This window comes from Mobula hypostoma, chromosome 1 (assembly GCF_963921235.1).
Source record: "Mobula hypostoma chromosome 1, sMobHyp1.1, whole genome shotgun sequence".
In the NCBI taxonomy this organism is placed as follows: Eukaryota; Metazoa; Chordata; class Chondrichthyes; order Myliobatiformes; family Myliobatidae; genus Mobula; species Mobula hypostoma.
Window position 1 is genome coordinate 50,261,201 of NC_086097.1, and position 21,916 is coordinate 50,283,116.

The 21,916-nt window shown below is 41.5% G+C and overlaps 1 protein-coding gene across 3 annotated transcripts in view; it reads left to right on the forward strand.

Moving 5' to 3' along the window:
- Positions 1 to 17,147: 17,147 nt before the first annotated feature.
- The window catches only part of LOC134346751 (uncharacterized), a 71,081-nt gene continuing 66,312 nt past the window's right edge, over positions 17,148 to 21,916 (forward strand). For 2 of the 3 annotated variants that reach the window (XM_063048369.1, XM_063048352.1), the window contains exon 1: positions 17,148 to 17,338. The gene's annotated coding sequence lies outside the window, so the exon portion shown is untranslated. Of the gene's footprint in view, positions 17,339 to 18,050; positions 18,128 to 21,916 lie in introns of those variants that run through there. The other variant, XM_063048360.1, reaches the window with a different exon arrangement.

Genomic DNA, 21,916 nt, shown 5'->3' on the forward strand with positions numbered 1-21,916 from the left:
TTTGGTTCAGAATGTTGTTGTTTGCTTCAACTGTTTGCATGATCTGTATTTTTTTTATTTCTCTTGCACATCAAGTGTTGATATTTTATTTTTATTCTTATTCTTTTTTTTCATTAATTGGGTTATTTTGGGTTTCTTGCTTTGTGGCAACCTGTGAGCAAGCAAATCTCAAGTTTGTACAACTTTTACATTCTTTGATAATAAATGTACTTGAATCTTGAATCTTGAAGTCATGATGTCATACAGCTAGCAACATCACAGACATTCCAACCACTCTCTATTTACTACCAACTGTATTTTAAACTTAAATTACTTTAAACGTATTAGTCTAAATGGTGATCTGTAAATCATTTGGGAGAGTGTTAAAGTAAAAGCATACAGCTATTTTTCAAATGTATTGTTGAATAAGTATGCCAAGATTTATTTGCTACTTGTTAAATACACAGAATTTCATTAGACACTCAATTTTTTAAATTTCAAATTAACTACAGAAAATGTTGGGTTTTTTTAAAAACCGGAGATAGCAACATAAATGACAGAGAATTCTTATGACAGAAGGGAATAATGTTCCCATAATTTGTTCCCCATTTAGTTCTCCTGGCATTGAATGAAAAATGTTATTTGTTTGTGCGTCAGTTCTGAAAAATTATGCAAATTATAAAATAGCAATATAAAATAACAGTAGGATCAGAGAAGGAGATTGGTCTAAAAGAGCATCTTCAAGAAAGGGAATGAAATGTAAGTTGCTCTTACAGAATTCTATAATTCAGAGAGGGATTGCCCAAGCTTGGAGTTAAGGCATCTCGAAATACAGCACAACGAAGCAATTAAAATCAAGTTGGTAGAACTTGATTGGTGTGCAAGTGTTGTAGAGGTTGTAGAGGTTGTAGAAGTAAGGCAGGGGCAAACCTTTAGAGAGATTTGAAAACAAGGATGGGTATTTAATAATTACTGAACACATCCAAACTAGCTCAGTAAGTGCAAAGTTTGATGAGTAATATGTGATGTAAATCAGGATGAACTCATGAGACAGCAGTAAAAGATAGGAGACAGTCAAAGATATAGCAATGGTCAAAGCTAGAGATAAAAAGGGCTTTAATAAAGGCTAATAAAATGAGGTAAAATGGAAATCAGCAGTCTTATAGCAACACGTGTTAACAACATGGTGTGGAAACGGGATTAAAGTTCATCATTGGATCAGTATCTCCAAAACTGTGAACAAAATGGGTCAGCATTTGATATTGACTGGAGCAAAGTGAACTACGGAAGTTTGAGGAAGGACTTGGCCAAAATTGACTGGAAGGGGACACTAGCAGGGATGATGGCAGAACAGCAGTAGCAGGGAGTTTCTGGGAGCAGTTTAGAAAGTGCAGGATAGATACCTGCCAAAGAAGAGGCATTCTAAAGGAAGGATGAGGCAAATGTCAAAGGAAAGTCAAAGACAACATAAGAGCAAAACAGAGAGGATATAATATAGAAAAATTGGTGGTAAGTTAGAGGAATGAGAGGCTTTTAAAAACCAACAGAATGCAACTAAAAAGAGATAAGGAGAGATAAAGTGAAGTATAAAAGTAATCTAGCCAGTAATACAAAAAAGGATACCAAAAGTTTTCTCGGATATATAAAGAGTAAAAGACAGGCGAGAGTTAATTCGGAGTGCTCTAAATGATGCTGCCGAGGTAGTAACTCGATAAGTGTCTTGTATTAGTCTTTACTGTGGAAGACACCAGCAGTATACAAGAAATTCAAAGAATGTCAGGGCAGAAGTGAATGTAGTTGCTAATACTAAGGATGAGTTGATTGGGAAGCTGAAATGTACTGTAGGTAAGTCACCTGGACCAGATGGACTACACCCCAAGGTACTGGAAGAGGTAGCTGTACAGATTCTGGAGACATTAGTAGTGATCCTTCAAGAATTAGTAGATTTTGGAATGGTTAAGAATTCAGGTTTATTATCACAAGTATGTGATGTGAAATATGTTATCTTAGCATCAGCAGTTCAATGCAATACATAATACAGAAGAAAAAAGCAAAATAAAATACTAATAATAAATAAATCAATTACAGTATATTTATTGAATAGATTAAAAATCATGCAAAAAACAGAAATAATATAAATTTTAAAAGTGAGGTAGTGTCCAAAGGTTCAATATCCATTTAGGAATCAGGTGGCAGAGGGGAAGAAGCTGTTCCTGAATCACTGAGTGTGTACCTTCAGGCTTCTGTACCTCCTACCTGATGGTAACAATGAGAAAAGGGCATGCCCTGGGTGCTGGAGGTCATTAATAATGGACGCTGCCTTTCTGAGACACTGCTCCTTGAAGATGTCCTGTGTACTTTGTAGGCTAGTACCCAAGATGGAGCTGACTAGATTTACAACCTTCTGCAGTTTTTTTCAGTCCTGTGCAGTAGCTCCCCTCCCCCATACCAGTCAATGATGCAGCCTGTCAGAATGCTCTCCACAGTACATCTATAGAAGTTTTTGTGTGTATTTGTTGTCATACCAAATCTCTTCAAACTCCTAATGAAGTATAGCTGCTGCCTTGCCTTCTTTATAACCGCATCAATATGTTGGGACCAGGTTAGATCCTCAGAGGTCTTGACACCCAGGAACTCGAAACTGCTCACTCTCTCCAGTTCTGATCCCTCTATGAGGATTGGTATGTGTTCCTTCATCTTACCCTTCCTGAAGTCCACTATCAGCTCTTCCGTCCTACTGACGTTGAGTGCCATGTTGTTGCTGTGACTAGTTGGCATACCTCGATCCTGTATGCCCTCTCGTCTCCATCTGAGATTCCATCAACAATGGTTGTATCTTCAGCAAATTTATAGATGGTATTTGAGATAGGAAATTATAAGCCAGTTTGCTTAACTTCAGAGTTTGGGTAGATGTTGAAGTCCATTATTAAGGATGAGATTTTGGGGATACTTGGAGGCACATCATAAAACAGGCCAAAGTCAGCATGGTTTCCTTAAGGGGAAATCTTGCATGACAAATCTGTTGGAATTCTTTGAAGAAATCACAGCCAAAGGAGAGTCAATTGATATTGTTTACTTGGATTTTCAGAAGGCCTTCGACAAGGTGCCACACATGAAGTTGCTTATTAAGATAAGAGCCCATGGTATAACAAGAAAGATACCAGCATGGATAGAAAATTGGCTGACTGGCAGGAGACAAAGAGTGGAAATAAAGGGGGACTTTTCTGGTTGGCTGCCAGTGACTAGCGGTGTTCCACAGGGAACAGAGTTGGGACAGCTTCTTGTCACATTATGTGCTGAAATTGATGGCTTTCTGGCAAAGTTTGCAAACACTACGAAGATAGGTAGAGGGGCAGGTAGTGTTGATGAAGCAGGGAATCTGCAGAAGGTCTTAGAAATGTTGGGAGGATTGGCAAATAGGTGGCAGATGGAATGCAGTGTAGGGAAATGTGTGGTCATGCAATTGGTGGAATGAATAAAGGAACAGAATTTTTTTTCAGAATGGGTGCAAATTCAAAATTACAGGAGCAAAGAGACTTGGAGGTCCTCATGCAGAATACCTTGAAGGTTAACTTGAAGTTTGAACTGGCAGTAAAGAAGGTAAATGCAATGATAGCATTTATTTTGAAAGGACTAGAATATAAAAGCAAATATAAAACACTGAGGCTTTATATTGCACTGGTCAAACAATATTAGGAGTATTGTGAGCAACTTTGGGTCCAGAGGAGGCTTACAAGAATTATTCCAGAGATGAAAGGGTTAACATATGAGGAGCATTTGATGGCTCTGGGCTTGTACTCACTGATGTTTCAGAAAAATGAGGAGAATCTCATTGAAACCTACCAAATATTGAAAGGCCTAGATAGAGTGATCGTAGAGAGAATGTTTGCTATAGTGGGTGAGTCTAGGACCAGAGGGAACAGCCTCAGAACACAGGCACATGATGAACAGAAATGAGGAGGAATTTCTCCGTCAGAGGGTAGTGAGTTTGTGGAATTCATTGCCACAGATGGCTAAGGAGGCAAAGTCATTGGATATATTTAAAGTTGTGGTTGATTGGTTCTTGATTAGTCAGGGCGTCAAAAGTTATGGGAGAAGGCAGGAGAATGGGGTTGAGAGGAATAATAAATCAGCCATGATCGAATGACAGAGCAGACTTGATGGGCCGAATGGCCAATTCCGTTCATACGTCTTTTGGTCCTATGGTCCTATGAAATGGCTCAGGGGAGAAGTTTTAGATAACCGCTTTATTGCTTTATGTTAGCAAGCAGTAGATAGTTTTTTTAATAAAATTGATTCAGCAATAATTTATTGTTTATTTTGTATGTGGAGATTGCCCTCTGCAGTTCATCAGTTGTAAAAACAAATTTATATTTACTATTAATAAATGCTACCCTGAAACCTAGATCTTTTTGTGAGAGATGATTTTTCACCCTTAATGGGTCTTGGCAACTTTTTTAGTGTTGAGTATATTTTATAACTCTGCTGATGTTACAGTTTAATTGTATCTTTAAGGTTCATCTTTGTGCAGTTCGATATGTAGAACTACTGTCTGGCTTTTCTCACTTATAATCAATCATATCCATAAATGAGTTGGAAGTTCAGTGATAATTTTTATAAACTTTGAATCAAATGTGTTTTCAATGGGAAAAGAAAACAAACTACTCTCATTTAGATCATTCAAGGGTACCGTGATTTGACTCTGCATTACCGACAGATCATCAATGAACAGCCATGCTGAACCCTCTGTAAAAACAAAGAATAAATGTTTACAACAGTAAATGTGAGGATCACTGCAGGGATTTTTTAACATTGTTTCTACAAATGCTGCATGATTTTCAACATTACATTGGATTAGCAATTCTACTCCTAGATGTAAATTAAATGCAAACACCTTGTAGTGTTTATCAATGGTGTTAAATTATGGAAAAACATTGCAATCCAGTCTGCAGACATGTTTTACAACTGATGAAAGTCTTATGAGTTGCAGTTAGGCTCAATGTAACTGGCTGAACACTGCAAAATATTAATTTATTCAACATTTATGATTAATAAATCTATTACCATATAAAGCAAAACGTCATGCTTTGATATTTGCTGCTGCCAGTTTCAATGTGGTTGGAAAGAGTATTTTTAAAGAATTCAAAAATAAGGAGTAATAAACATGACTCAAACAATTTTCACAACTTTTTCTCACAAAACTGAACAAAATGTTCTTCTAACAAAGCACACTCAGTTACATAGTAAGTACAGTGTCAACTTCCAAAGTCCAAATTTTAATTAGTTTGCTTAAAGAACACTTAATTTCTTTGTTCAAAAAGCCTGTTATTGAAGTCACTTATGACATCAAACACATACGTATACTGTACGTGACTAAGGTAAATTTATCCAGAATCATTCTTTTATATGTTTCCGCAGACGTCTTTCTTCAATGTCTCTCCAGCACTGCCTGGCTGAGTGGAATCCCACACGGCTGGTTCCATTCTAATAGATCTGGTAACATCCAGCGAAAAGTGTGTAGTGAATTCTCTTCCTATTCCCACATACTGTAGGTACCACTGGTTGTTATCCAAAAATCTATCATTGACCCTTCCTCATTCCCACATGCTCCCTATTCTCCATACTGTTATGTAAAAAGAATTGATTTCCATCTGTATGCTGATTGCCCACAGTTGTATAATCACCCCAACCACTCCAAACTTTCCATAGTTTCCAATTTGCATTCAGTTTGTCCAACATCCAGCAGGGCAAACCGGAGCCGATACTTTGGTCACATCACAGGCTTTGCCCGCAAAACCATGCTGCCTGAAGGCATCGTTACTCTTTCCAAATAGCTCTGATCAGGAACAATTAGAAATAGTTGAAAAAACGCTATAATGCCTACTTCCTTATCATTTACATTGGGCAGTTCCATGCATTCTCCAGTTTATCTACCATAAAAAATATTCATAATCTTTTTATTAGATTAATTAGTCCTCTTTTATTGTCATTTAGTAATGCATGCATTAAGAAATGATACAATATTTCCTCCGGTGCGATATTACAAAACACAAGACAGACCAAAACTGAAAAAACTAAAAAAAACACATAATTATAACATATAGTTACAACAGTGCAACAATACCATAACTTGATGAAGAACAGTCCATGAGCACAGTAAAAAGTTCAAAGTCTCTCAAATGTCCCACATCTCACGCAGACGGGAGAAGGAAGAAAAACTCTCCCTGCCATGCCCGACCATAGTCCGACCCTGAGTCGTCCGAAAACTTCAAGCCTCCGATCAGCTCTCTGACACCGAGAACCAAGCACCATCTCTATCCGAACGATTCGACCTCAATCTCAGTTGCCAACAGCAGGCAAAGCTGGGGATTTTGAGGCCTTCCCTCAGGAAGATTCTCGATCGCGCAGTAACAACAGCAGTGAACCAGCATTTCAGAAATTTCTCCAGATGTTCCTCTGTGCTTTCACGTCTGTCTCCATCAAATCAGAATTGTCCACGGCCCCTATTTAACGGATACAATATCATTTTCACCGGAGGGCTGTGCATGCACGGCGCGCTGCTATCTCTCCTCCCGCACTAATCTTCCATTATCTCTCAAATTAATTATTCCAATCTGGCTTCACACTGTTTAGCTTCTATAAATTTAAGATAATGCCAAACTCAATGTCCTTAGTGTTAATTTGCTTCAAGCTCCATCAACCTTGCATGTCTAAGTAATACAGAGTCTCACTTAATCAATGCTCCATTTTCAGATTTCTGTCCTTGCTTTAAAACCTCTGGATCTCCTCTCCCTTTTCTCTTTTTAGTTTCCATACCTAAGCTGCCAAGGCCTAAGCTCCAAGCTATTGCTCCTTCGACTGAATAATTTATTTCATAACTTGGTGCTAAAATTCTCCTGTTAATACTCCTGTGAATTACACTGGAATAATTTACCATTTTATAGATCTATATATAAAAGTTGTTGGAAAAAGCTTCAGTGCGAGATATCAATTTGCATTTGTTTTATTCCCCCTCGTGACCTTAAAAGAGAATCATAACTGCAATGTTATTTTCTAAACGTGTTGTTGAGTTGGTATTTCTCGTCTGTCCCAAACTCCCCTGAGGAATGTGAGCTCTCAGGTGAGGTAGAAGAAGGGAGTGGCATGTGACATGCTTGAAACCTTAAAATGACGTAGGTTTCTAAGTGCTTTTCAGTTCAGCTGCTTATTACTGCGTCTTTATCAGATTTCCCAGTGATTGCCAAGAATGGGAGTGGTGGCAACCTGTTCAAGTCATTTCAGACTCTGGAATGTTTAAGCCAGAAGCATACCATTTGAAATGACACCATTTAAAATGCCATTGCCCTTATCTTCCATAATTCCTTCAAACTGGGAAGGACTCATTTAGATGGGAAGAAAGCTTATGTCACTCTACTTGTTAAAAATAATTGCTCGCCAAAGAAAGCTAGGGATCTGAAGAAAGGTGTTCATTACGTTATTGCTAGCAGAGAAATATTAATTTTATTTATTGATTGATCTTCAGTATGGAGTAGGCCCTTCCAGCCCTTTGCACTGCAGAGCCCAACCAGTCCCCCAATTTAATCCTAGCCTAATCCCAGACAATTTACAATGACCAATTAACCTACCAACTGATCGGCAGATCTTTGGGAGGAAACCAGAGCACCTGGAGGACACCCACATGGCCATGGGGAGAATGTACAAATTCCTTACAGGCAGTGGCAGGAATTGAACCCGAGTCACTGGTAATGTAAAGCCTTGTGCCGTACAATACCGTGCTGCCCAATATGGGAGTGTCAACAGATGATAGCTAAGGGGGAAATGGAAGAGGGAGCTACAATCCATTTCTCACCATTTTTCCAAATCGCAGCCCTTACTTAGCACTCCATATCTCATGGCCAGCTCTCTCCTTGCACAGGTGAAGTTAGGATTCAATACAATAGGAATTTAAATTCCATAGCTGTCTTGGTAAGGCTTGTACTCCGAGCTCTGGATTGTTACTTCATAGATACTCGTCTAGCAACTTAACATTTGTGCACCGCAGTTGACTATAATATATGATTGTCAATACTGTGCAAGTATCTGTTTTCAAAGACAAAGAGGCTGAAATGGTGACTTCCATAACTATTACTAAAAACATGACAATTGGGTCTTGTTCCAGTTGTCTGTGAATGTCAGCACCACTTGACCAAAATCCTTATTTGGAAGAATCTGAATCCCATTTGATCACGTTGAGGAAGCATAGATTTTTTTTACTCTCAAGGGTAGTGAAACTCTGGAAATCTCTATCTCAGAGGATGGTGGAGGTTAGATAAATATAAATAAATGTATAAATATGATTAAGGTGGAAATAGATAAATATAAATAAAAGTAAAGATTGAGGAATGTTGATCATATTGAATGGCATGGCAGACCTGTTTCTACTTTATGTTCTTGTGTTCATAAAATACTATTTGCCTCTTCATCCTCCACTGGTTCACTCCTTCTGTGGAGCTGAGGATGTGTGAAATTAGTAGTCTGACATGATTGTTGGGGCTTCTCTTTCTACCGCTGCTACTTCCATTCTTTTTCATCTTGGTTCTCATCTGAGGCCCACAGTAAAGCAGCATATGCAACAAGGTGATGCTTTGTTAGATCAGAAGACTAAACAGGAGACAGATCTGCAACCTTGTGAAGCTGTCAAAGTAACCTCCAAAGTTGCCAAATTAGCTTTCCCTCTTTCACCATTCCCCATCCCCTTTTCCCTCTCTAACCCTATCTCATTGCCTGCCCATCGCCTCCCTCTGGCACTCTCTTCTTTCTTCCATGGCCTTGTGTCCTCCCCTGTCAGACTCCCCTTTCTCCAACTGTGTATCTCTTTCACCAATCAACTTCCCAGCTCCTTACTTCATCCCTTCCCTCCTGGTTTCACCTATCACCTGGTGTTTCTATCTTTCCTACCCCTCCCCCCACCTTTTAAGTCTACTCCTCATCTTTTTCTCTCCAGTCCTGCCGAAGAGTCTCGGCCTGAAATGTCAGCTGTGCTTTTTTCCATAGTTGCTGCCTGGCCTGCTGAGTTCTTCCAGCATTTATTGTGTGTTGCTTAGATTTCCAGCATCTGCAGATTTTCAAAGGAGGTTCTCAGCAAAAGTATTGTGCACAAATCAAGAAAATAACTTTACGTGTTTGACTACTTGTTGGTATATTTCCCTCTCATATCTTAAATTGCTACAGTGTCCTCACTTTGCTTTTCTTGGCAAGCTCCGGAAAAACTGAGAAATCCAAAGACCTTGATAATTTGCAACACTATTGTTAATGTAGTTCCGATGTATTGGAATTTGAAACAGGGTTCTCTGAACAGGGTCACCCTCCAAGTCATTCAAGTTTTAATTAAATGGTTTGGTTCCCAAGTACTCTCCATTTCAACATTATGAAGCCCTCTCTCTCCTGCATTTCTCTCCGTATTTCACACTAAATAGTGACGAGAGATGCCCTTCCCTGAAGGATATTAGTGAGTCAGTTTGTTTTTTTGACAACCCAGCTGTTTCAATGACTATTTTATCTGGTGTAGGCCAAAAAATTACCAGCTTCAGTTAGTTCTAAAGTAGCCATGATGCAATTTGAGTTGAAAACTGGGACAAAGACCTTATATATTCCTAAATATTTCACTGAAAAATCTATAAAGAATTATTAAGGTGGATGTGTAGTTGAATATTTTCTATTAAACAAAAACAGGAAGCACAAAAGCAGAAGTATTTAAAAGATCGGACTTACTCTCCTCCCATTGAAGCAGCGTCGCACCCTGTCTGTCGTCAATGTTCCAGCTGGGTATTGGAAAAGGAAGATTTACTCAAAATAGCAGCTGGCAACCACAGAGGTAGAGAGCCTGTTTTGACATTGACCTCCAGTCTCACAGCCTACTTGCTTTTCATTCCTGGAGTACGCTCTAAGGCCATGTGAACATAGAGTAGTACAGCACAAGAGCTTCAGCCGATAATGTATGCCAAACTAATTAAACTAAATGACACCTGCCTGCACTTGGTCCATGTTCCTCCATTCTCTGCATATTCATGTGCCTATCTAAGAGCCCTTCAGTGCCTCTATGTATTTGCCTGCAGTACCACCCCTGCAGCACATTCCAGCAGCCAGCACTCTGTGTTAAAAAAAGCTTGCCCACACATCTCCATTAAAATTTCCCTCTCTCACCTAAGTGTATGCTTCTAGTATTAGATATATTGATCCAAGAGAAAAGATACTGGTTGTCTGCTCTATCTATGCCTCTCATAATTTTATAAACTTTTATCTCCCCTTGACCCTAGTTTGTGCCATCTCTCCTTATAGCACAGGTACTCTAATCCAGACAGCATCCCCGTAAACCACTTCAACATAGCATCCACGTCCTTCCTATAATGGGGTGACCAGACATACAAAAATCCAGAGTTTTATAAAGCTGTAACATAATTTACTACTTTTGAACTCAGAGCCTCAACTAATAAATACAAACATGCTTGCACCTTCTTTACCCCCTATCGACACAGGCAGCCACTTCAGGGAGCTCTGACTTGGATACCTACATCCCTCTGTGATCCTTTGATTGTGAGGTGAAGAAATTTTTCTGTTTGCTAGAACTCTAGAACAGACAATTGAATGTTATGATTATAATTGTAGAAACCTTTTTAATAATTGGCTCATCACAGATATCACTTATTAATTTAGGGAGTTTCCAGAAGTAAAATCAAGACTCTTGGACTTGTACTTTCATTTGACTTTAGTTTCTATAACTCAGATTCCTGAACGTCCTCTCGAGGAAACGTGTATCCCACATGGTTTATATCTTTCTGGGTAAATGTTACATTTAATGGTTTCATGTTAGATGTTTTCCTATCACAACTGGTTCAACTGATTTTTAAAATTGCCTTAAACCAGGATAGCTGGAAGAGAGACAAACGAAAATAAATTATAGGCCGGGTAGTCTGACCTCAGTGGCTGGGAAGATGTTGGAGTCGATTGTTGAGGAAGTGGTTTTGGCGTACTTGGAGGCGCATGATAAAATAGGCTGTAGTCAGCATGGTTTCCTCAAGGGAAAATATTAACTGACAAATCTGTGTTGGAATTCTTTGAAGAAATAACAAGCAGGATAGACAAAGGAGAATCGATGGATGTTGTGTGCTTGGATTTTCAGAAGGCCTTTGACAAGGTGCTACACGAGGCTGCTTAACAAATTAAGAGCCCATGGTACTAAAGGAAAGATTCTGCCATGGATAAAGCAGTGGCTGATTGGCAGGAGGCAAAGAGTGGGAATAAAGGGAGCCTTTTCTGGCCAACTACCTGTGACTAGTGGTTCCCACAGGGATCACTGTTGGGATTGTTTGTTTTAACGTGACATGTCAATGATTTGGATGACAGAATTGATGGCTTTGTGGCCATGTTTGTGGATGATATGAAGAGAGGTGGAAGGGCAGGTAGTTTTGAGAAAGCAGAAACGCTACAGAAGAGTGGGAGATTAGGAGAATGGCAGTTGGCATAGAGTGTTGGGAAGTGTATGGTCATGTACTTTGTTAGAAGAAATAAAAGGGTAGACTATTTTATAAATGGAGAGGAAATTCAAAACTCTGAGGTGCAAAGGGACTTAGGAGTCCTCGTGCAGGATTTCATAAAGGTTCATTTACAGGTTGAGTCTGTAGTGAGGAAGGCAAATGCAAAGTTAGCATTTATTTCAAGAGGACTAGAATATAAAAGCAAGCATGAAACGTTCAATCACAAACAAGAGAAAATCTGCAGATGCTGGAAATCCGAGCAACACACACAATATGCTGGAGGAACTCAGCAGGCCAGGCAGCATCGATGGAAAAGAGTACAGTCAACATTTCAGACCAAGATCCTTCAGCAGGACTGGAGAAAATAATATGAGGAGGCAGAGTTAGAAGGTGGGGGAGGGGAGGAAGAAACACAAGATGATTGGTGAAACTGGGAGGAGGGAGGGGTGAAGAAATGAGCTGGGAAGTTGATTGGTGAAAGAGATACAGGGCTGGAGAAGGGGGAGTCTTATAGGACAGAAGGCCGTGGAAGGAAGAAACAGAGGAGAGGCACCAGAGGGAGGTCTTCTTCTTATCGTATCCACGGACAGTCTATACTTGGCCCAGCCAGAAATGGACACATTTTTGCGCCTTGTTGTTGAATTCGGCAAGATCTGCAACAGTCATGGTTCTTCTAGCGATGGGCATTGCAGGAGATGTTCCATAGTTTGTGGCTCAGTTCCACATTCACAAGTTGTCGGGCTGGTTGTATATCCCCATTTGCTTAGTCACACCTTTGAACGACCTACACCAGTCCTAAGTCTGTTAAGGCACTTCCAGGTTGCCCAGTTGCGATTAGCTCCTGGGGGAAAGCTTTCATCCGGTGGAATTTCCATCATTGGGTGTTGTTTGAGACTGGCGAACCGGTCTTTCCACAAGGCGATGCGGGCTACAGATGGTGTTGATTGTAATGGAACAACACTGTTCATGAAACTCTTGGAGGCGACCCCAAGAAAGCTGCCCAACATCCCAATGTGTCTGCTAACCGAGCTGCACACCAGTCGCTCCTAAATGGAAAAACCAGAGGGAGGTGATGGGCAGTTAAGGTTAGAGAGGGGAATGGGAATGGGGAATGGGAAATGGGGAATAGTCGGGAGAGAGGGCATTACTGGAAATTCAAGAAATCGATGTTAATGCCACCAGGTTGGAGGCTACCCAGATGAAATATAAGGAGTTGCTTCTGCTACCTGAGCGTGGCCTTACCAAGACAGTAGAGGAGGCCATGGACTGACATGTCAGAATATGAATGGGAAGTGGAATTAAGATGGGTGGCCACTGAGAGATCCTGCTTTTCCTGGCAGACAGGGCATAGGTGCTCAGAGAAGCGCTCTCCCAATCTACTGATGGAGCATAGGTGCTCAGCAAAGCAGTCTCCCAATCTAATTCCATTTTAATTCCACTTCCATTCCCATTCCGACATGTCAGTCCAGGCCTCCTGTAGTGTCATGAAGAGACCGCACTCAGCTTGGAGGAGCAACACTTTATATTTCCAGTCATGTCCTTCCCCCCACCTCCTTCACCATTCCCCATTCCCTTTTCCCTCTCTCACATCACCTTGTGGTTCCCCCTCTCCTCACCCCACCTTCTAACTCTGATTTTCTCCAGTCCTGATGAAGGGTCTCGACCTGAAATGTCAACAATACTCTTTTCCATAGATGCTGCCTGGCCTTTCTGAGTTCCTTCAGCATTTTGAGAATGTAATGCTGCTTTATAAAGCACTGGTGAATCCTCACTTGGAGGATTGTGATTGGTTTTGAAGCCCTTATCTAAGAAAGGATGTGCTGACATTGGAGAGGGTTCAAAGGAGGTTCACAAAGATGATTCCAGGTTTGAAAGGTTTGTCATACGGGGAGCATTTGGTGGCTCTGGGTCTGAACTTACTGGAATTCAGAAGAATGATGGGCGGGCCTCATTGAAACTTCAAATTTTGAAAGGCCTCAACAGAGTGGATGTGGAGAGGAAGTTTCCTATGGTGGGGAAGTCTAAGACCAGAGGACACAGCCTCGGAATAGAAGGATGTCTATTTAGAACGGAAATGAGGAGGAATTTCTTTAGACAGAGGGTAGTGAATCTGTGGAATTCATTGCCAGAGGCAGCTGTTAGGTCAAGTAATTGGGTATATTTGAGACAGAGGCTGATAGATTCCTGATTAGTCAGGGCATGAAGGGATATGCGAAGAAGGCAGGAGACTGGGACTGAGAGGGAAATGGATTAGACATGATGAAATGGCGGAGCAGACTCGATGGGCCAAATGGACTAATTCTGCTCCTATATCTTATGGTCTTACAAACCTGCAGGGGTTGCGTGGGATATTTCCTTTGAAGGATAAGAACCGAATGGCTTAATTGCCCTTTTCCCTGTTGTAATTTGAATGGTAGGTCATTTAATATCAAGGTTCTTGTATTATTCTGAGGAACAGAGATTTGGGGGGGGGAATAGTTTCTAAAAAAATAAAAGCAAATGTGATTGAATTGAATTGAATTGACTTCATTACTCACATCCTTCACATACATGAGGAGTAAAAATCCTTACATTACATCTCAGTCTAAGTGTGCAAAGTGCAATTTATTTTAATTTATAACAAATAGCACATGCAACAGGACAGTCAATATAACATAGAAATACAATTGTATAAACATGAAGTAATCAATCTAATGGCCTGATGGAAGAAGCTGTCCCGGAGCCTGTTGGTCCTGGCTTTTAAGCTATGGTACCGTTTCCTAGATGGTAGCAGTTGGAACAGTTTGTGGTTGGAATGACTCAGGTCCCCATTGATCCTTTGGGCCCTTTTTACGCACCTGTCTCTGTAAATGTCCTGAATCATGGGAAGTTCACACCTACAGATGCACTGGGCTGTCCGCACCACTCTCTGCAGAATCCTGCGGCTCAGGTAAGTACAGTTCCCATACCAGACAGTGATGCAGCCAGTCAGGATGCTCTCAATTGTGCCCCTGTAGAAAGTTCTTAGGATTTGAGGGCCCTTACCAAACTTCCTCAACCATCTGAAGTGAAAGAGGCCCTGTTCTGCCTTTTTCACCACACAGCCAGTATGTACAGACCACGTGAGATCCTCGGTGATGTATATGCCGAGGAATTTAAAACTGTTCACCCTCTCAACCCCAGATTCATATTCATTGTTGTCAATAGGGGTTAGCCTGTCTCCATTCCTCCTGTAGTCCACAACCAGCTCCTTTGTTTTTGTGACATTGAGGGGGAGGTTGTTTTCTTGACACAACTGTGTCAGGGTGGTGACTTTTTCTCTGTAGGCTGCCTCGTTATTATTTGAGATTAGGCCAATCAATGTAGGATCGCCAGCAAATTTAATTGGCAGATTGGAGCTGTGGATGGCGACACAGTCATGGGTATACAGAGAGTAAAGGAGGGGGCTTAGGACACAGCCTTGAGGGGAACCTGTATTGAGGGTCAGAGGGGCAGAGGTGAGGGAGCCCAATCTTTGCCAGCGATCTGATGAAATCCAGGGTATTGTTAATGAAGAAATGGCTTGGCGTGTAGATTTTGCTGCTTAACTTTTACTCTATTTAAGAAGAAGTTGAGAAATTAACCATATTATGTTTAATTTCTTGAACAAGGCAGAGATCAAACATATCAGACACCCATTTTTTATGGGGGATATTGTTATTGTTGTTAATGGTGGGATCGCTTTCGCTGGTTATTCAACACACTTGGCTCAGATTAATTAAGCCCGTTACCCTAATTAATTGCAAAACTTGCTGGGTAATTGATATCCTGATGATAACTTGGAATTAGGCATGTGATGACGAGACATGCAGGGTCAATGGTCAATGGTTCTCTGCAATCTTTTGGACAGGCATATTGCAGACATTGCAAAATTCGGACTTTGTTCATCTGTGTACCAAGGATCATTCTAAATTGTGATGTGAGAACAATATTTTAACATACAAACATTTCTAAGCTTTAACATGTGTTGGAGAGGCACCGAAGGAGCTGAACATTTATTGGTCTGCATAGTTATTATCTGGATGATAATTATTTGGAGCCTTGGGCTTGTGGAAACAGACTTTCAGCAAGATCATCAAGTGATGGACATGGGATTAGAGCAGCAGCAGTAATGACAATGGATCGTTTTCAGCTTGTGATTTCCTACCCACATACACTCAGTGGCCATTTCATTAGGTAAACCGATACGCCTGCTCGATAATGAAAATATCTAATCAGCTCATCGTGTGGTAGCAACTCAATGCATAAAAGCATACAGACCTGGTGAAAAAGTTCAGTTGTTGTTCAGACCAGATATCAGAATGGGAAAGAAATATGATCTAAGTGACCTTGACCATGGAATGATTGCTGGTGTCAGACAGGGTGGTTTGAGTATCTCAGGAACTGCTGATCTCCTGGGATTATCATGCACAACAGCCACTAGAGTTTACAGAGAGTGGTGCAAAAATCAAAACAAAAAAAGATTCTGTGAGCATCAGTTCTGGAAGTGAAATGCCTTGTTAATGAGTGAGGTCAGAGGAGAATGGCCAGACTGGTTGAAACTGGCAGGAAGGCGACAATGACTCAAATAACCGCACATTACAACAGTGGTGTGCAGACGAGCATCTCCGAATGCACAACATATCAAACCTTGATATGGATCAGCAACAGCAGCAGAAGATCATGACCAAACACTCAGTGGCCACTTTGTTAGGTATGTTTTCAAGGCTTTTAGTTCCCAGATGGAGTTTGAAATATGATGCTCTTTGCAGCTTTCATGCAATGTAGTACATAGATGCTTCAGATTGCAGTCAGGTATTGACTTGGTGCATCACTGTCACGTTTATAATGCCAGGGACTGATTGGAAAATTCAGAACTTAATCATTTATCTTTTCTTTTTGCACCTGCTGATAAACTTATATCTAGCTAGTGCATGGGAGTGTGGAGTTGCTTTGCTACATGTTTGTTGAATGTAAATACACATCATGAGCCACTAGCAAAGCCTCAGAACGTGCCACAAATCTGATGGTAATGAGATAGTAAATCCGTGTAATTAGAAGAGGAAATGCTGGAAATAATTCAGTTATTCAAATAGCATGCTTGTTTACTGGGAAGTAATGTTAATATTTCAGACTGATGCCTTTTCAATACTACTTGTAAATCACTTTGCTATCTATAAGCAATCTGTTCTAACAGAGTAAGTGGTGTTCTTGCTAAAGCATTAAGTTAAACAGTTAACCCCCTCCCCTTCCTCCCCTCCCCTCCCCCCTCCCCTCTCCCTCTCCCTCTCCCCCTCCCCCTCTCCCCCTCCCCTCTCTCCCTCCTCCCTCTCTCCCTCCTCCCTCTCCCTCCCCTTCCTTCTCGCCTCCCCTCATCCCTGAATACTGTCTAATCTGTTGAGTATTTCCATTGTCTGGCGTAATCTCATATTTCAAACTTCCACATTGTTTAATGCGATTGTTCTGATCAGACTCATGCGGAAAGATAAATGTGATACGATGAGATTGGACACATTTCTGAACGTGGCTGGAATTCGTGACACTTGTGTTTCAAATGCTGGAACCCTGGGCTGGATGACCCAGTGAAATAGTAACATTTGCGGCGCTCCGCTAGGCGGGTCCGAATGTGAAGGCGGGGCTGGGCAGAGGCCACCGGTAGATACTGCGAAGCTCAGCCGAGCGGCCGTGGAGGCGCCGAGCAATAGTACGGTACTGGCGACGGAGCTGGAACGGAGGGAGGGGCAGAACAGCAGCGGGGAGTCAGTGGTGGAGGCGGAGGCGGAGGAGCTGAGAGAGCTGAAGCGGCGGCGGCGGCGGCGGCGACTGACGGATCGGGTGGTCAGCCTCGGGTACGGTAGCACTGTCTAGTTGTGATGGGGCACTTGCTTCCCCGCGATCCGGGCGCCGGGTCACTGACGACGACGGTTCATTTTCAGGTTAAATTGTTACCTCCCCGCACATTCCATACTGGAGGTAATTTACCCAGGTTCGGAGTCGGTGAGGATTACGGTGAGAGTTGTGCGGGTTATGGATGAATGTAACACCAACCCTCCTCCCGACCGTTCGCAAACAGTAGGTTTTAAAATGGACATTGGCAAAGTTTAATTACAGAGCCCCCACAGCCATGAGTTCAATCAAACAGGTTACAAATCCTTTCAGTGTTTCAGGAGTGATATGCATTTGCATGTCTTATTTTATCTGAAATAACTTATTTTCTTCCTACCCTGTAAAAACTGCCGGGCAAGTGACAGATAGTGGTAGGGAAAGAAACATTATTATAGATCTGGACATGGGTTAGGCGAGGTGAGCGCTCAGGTGTAAAGGGGATCTGCTTGGCCGGGGCAATTCCTAGCGGAATGATGTCAGTTTTCGACCATCATCATTTTAATCTCACCTTCATGCAATAATCCAGTGACAGAGGGTGAAATTGCCTCGTCAGCCCTCTCACTTCCGGGTGTTAAATAATTCGATACCGCGATCGATCGCGAATGTTCGTTTACAGCTTTGAACGATTGATAACAATCTTTTAGTAGATCACGATCTAAGGATTTTGTTTACTACAGAATACACGGTTGAAGAATATTGTTGCTATGCTGACTTTTTATTTACCAACTGATCAGGTTTTTTGGTGCATGCGGGTAAGTGGGTAAATGTAATTATTTTTGTAACAAATTCGGGTTTAGGTTTAAAGCGGTTGATGGCAAAATAATGGTCCGTTTAATTGAGCATTTTGTGTGTCTGGCTGTGCATAAATAATCTCAAAGCTCAAGCCCCGTGACCGAAGGTCTTTATTTTTGAAAAGAGCCGCAGATGGAGGAATGGACAAATATTTTAAAATCACTTTTAAGATCAGTTTTCTTTTGCCGAGAGAGCGAGCTGAACTGAAAACATGAAAACGTTGTATGGTAGCTTTACCCTTCGGCCCTGTTGGTCCGTGCCAACCTAAATGCTCCATCCAAGGTAATAACCTCATGAATTTTTACTATCCATCTACCTGCCCAATTGTCTTTTAAAATTTGTTATTCAACCACTTTACTCTGGCACCTCATTTGACATACAAATTGCCCTTTCCCCTCTCACCTGTAGTTAGTTCTGCAAGGCTTCTTGAATGTGTTTGGGTTCTAAGTTAGAAGCCGGGTGCCGGATTAACTGGAATGCTGTTTGTAAATATTGTATATGAGCCAGCCAATTTGTGATGCGAAGCCTAACGTGCAGATGGTGGTGGTGTTTCTGTATTTAGGTGGTAAGACAAGCACTGGATTGAAACAAATCCTCTTCTAAGCACATTTACTGGCTATGGGTGGTTTAACCGTTGGATGGTGGTTAAATAAGCCAAATCAAAGTGAATTTCTTTGCTGGATGATTCTGAGGTGGCTATTCTTGTCTAGCCTGGACAAGTAAGGAGAATACCATTATACCTCAGTTTGTGCTTTTTACAGACAGGAATGCAGCCGAGGTGTGTCACTTACTGTAGGATATTTACAAAGTTTGTAGTAACTAACCTGCTTCTGTATATGAGATGTCCAAACAGCTGATCTAGTTAAATTTCTGGTTAAAGGCAATGAATGGCATTGATGCTGAGGTCTGCTTTCGAAATACAAAGTGCCAAAAGAGTATGAGTAGACTCTTGTAGAAATATGACATTTAAAATGCATAGAAATGGACCAATCATAGAAAATATTTTGGGTTATTGAAAAGGATTAAGAATTTCCACCAAAATAAAGTCTTGCGCAAATTTGCACGGGAGATCATATCTCGTGAATTTGAGTATTTTGAAGAAGTAACGACGAAGGTCAATGAGGGAAAGGTAGCAGATGTAGTCCATAACAGATTTCAGCAAGGCCTTTGGTAGGCCTCTATATTGTAGGTTACTCTGGGAGGTTAGATTGCATGGGATGCAGGGAGAGCCAGCTAACTGGGTACAAGATCGGCTTGATGGTAGGAAGCAAAAGAAGATGGTAAATTCAATTTCTGGACCGGAGGCCTGTGATTAGTGGTGTGCCTCAGGGATTAGTGCTGAGCATCTCATTGTTTGTCGTATCACCAATCTGAATGAGAAGATAAAGGTTGTGATTATAAAGGTAAATTTGTTGATGACAGTAAAACAGGTGGTATTGTAGGTAGCGAAGAAGGTTTTCAGGGCTTACAAAGGAATCGTGATCAGCTGGGAAAGTCAGCCAGGGAACCGGCAAATTGAGTTTAATAAATGGTGTTGCATTTTGGGAAGTCAAACAAGTGGGGCCCTAGGGAGCGATGTAGAAAAGAGGGAACTAGGAGTACAAGTACATAGTTCCATGGAAATTGTGTCACAGGTGGACAGGGAGGTGCAGAAGGCTTTTGGCACAATGGTTTGCAACAGTCAGAACACTGAATAAAAAAAGTTAGGCTCTTATGTTGTAGTACAAGACATTACTGATGCTGGACTTGGGGTTGTGTGTTTAGTTCTGCTCACCCTTCTATAGGAAAGATGCCATTAAGATGGAAAGAGTGCAGAAAGATTTGAGGATGTTGCCAAGACTTAAGAGCCTGGGTTATAGGGATAGGTTGGGCAGGCTAGGACTTCATTTTTTTTAAAACATGGGAGAATGAGGGGGTGCATAGGTAAGGTGAATGGTCAGACTTTTTCTTAGGATAGAGGAATCTAAGACTAGAGGGCATGGATGTACGGTGAATCTGAGGGGCAGCCTTTGCCATACAGAGGGTAGTACATGTGTGGAATGAGCTGCTCAATATAGACACGTTGTTGACAGAGGTAAAATAACATTTAGAAGACATTTGAACAGGTACATGGATAGGAACGGTTTTGAGCGATATGGGTCAAATGTAGGCAAATTGGACTAGAACAGTTGCACATCTTGATCAACATTGTAAATTGGGCCAGAAGGTCTGTTTCTATCCTGTACAACTCTGTAAGCATTGGTGCGTCTGTCTCAAACTTGCATATATTCACATGGCCTCCACATCCCTCTCGAGCAGAGAACTGCAAAGATTCACAACCTTTGAAAGAAGAAATTCCTCCTTGCTCTAGCTTAAACCGGTGATTTTCCAGGTTATTCTATGAGAAGAAATGTCCTTCCCTTTTAAGCCCCTTTGGGATTTCTGACTCCATATTGCATCGGGGGCACGGCTAGCAGAGCCCGCTCCATAGCCAATGATCAATCCCGACCTCTGCATATGTGTGGAGTTTACATATTCTCCCTGTGTCCACATGGACTTCCTCCAAATGCTGTGGTTTCTTCCACATTGCAAATCTTTGTAAATATGAGGGTTTCTAGATTAGTTAGCACTGTAAATTTCTGTGTGTGTAATTATAAGAATGTGGTGAAGGTAAACTAGGTTAGTGTAGGATTAGTGTACAACTGGGTGCCCAATGGTCCTTGTAAGGCAAAGGGCAGTTTCCATGCTTTCTTCTTTCTACTCAACTCTCCCTAAACCCAGTTTCTGTTTGACTCCTACGGCTAAGTGCATGTGGTCATTTTATTTGGGGCACAATCTGTTTTTATAGTTGAACAGCTGGAAAGGTTTGACCAATTTTGGCTTGCATTGCGCTCAGACCTGAGGTCTAGCATTCGATTTCACCAAAAGCAAATTGCTGTTGGCATTCCTAATCTCACTAGTTACAGTGGGTCCAAGATTTATCTCGAGCAGCTCGGTGTTATAAGTGTAACATGAGAACAAGAGATTCTACAGATGTTGGAAATCCCGATAAACACATGCACACAATGCTGGAGGGACTCAGCAGGTCAGGTGGTGGCAGGGTGCTGCTGAGCATAGTGGAAGTTACAGAGACTCATGGGGTGCTAGTTGAGAACAAGAGGAACTCTATCGCTGTTAAAGCAGCAGGATAATGAGGTAAACACGGATTACCAGGAAATGGAGATGCAGGTGAGGGCAGCAACAGTGGCAGAAGAAGGTAAACTCTGATGCCCTGTAAAGGAAATCCCCATCCTGGGAACAAATGTGGCAGAGACGAAGAGTGGAGGGTGGGGTAAGAGGAAAGGAAATGGCCGTTTCACTGGAGACATGGTAGGAAGAGGTACAGTCATGATTCCCTTGTACATTTGTCCCTCCCCACTAATCTCCTTCCTGACATTTATCCCTGAAAGTGGAGGAAATGCTTCATCTTCTCATGTACCTGTTCCCTCGCCTCCATTCATGGCCCGAAATATTCCTTCCAGGTGAGGCAAAACTTCATCTGCGAATCTTTTAGGGTTGTCTACTCTCTCCAATGCTCCCAATGTAGCCTCCTGTACATTGGTGAGTCCTGATGTAGGTTGGGGGGCTGCTTTGTTGAGCACCTTTAATCCATCCACAAAAAGCAGGATTTCGCGGTGTCTAACTATTTTAATTCCATTCCCCATTCCCATTCTGTTATGTCAGTCCATAGCTCTCTCTTCTGCCACAATGAGGCCGCTCTCAGATTTGAG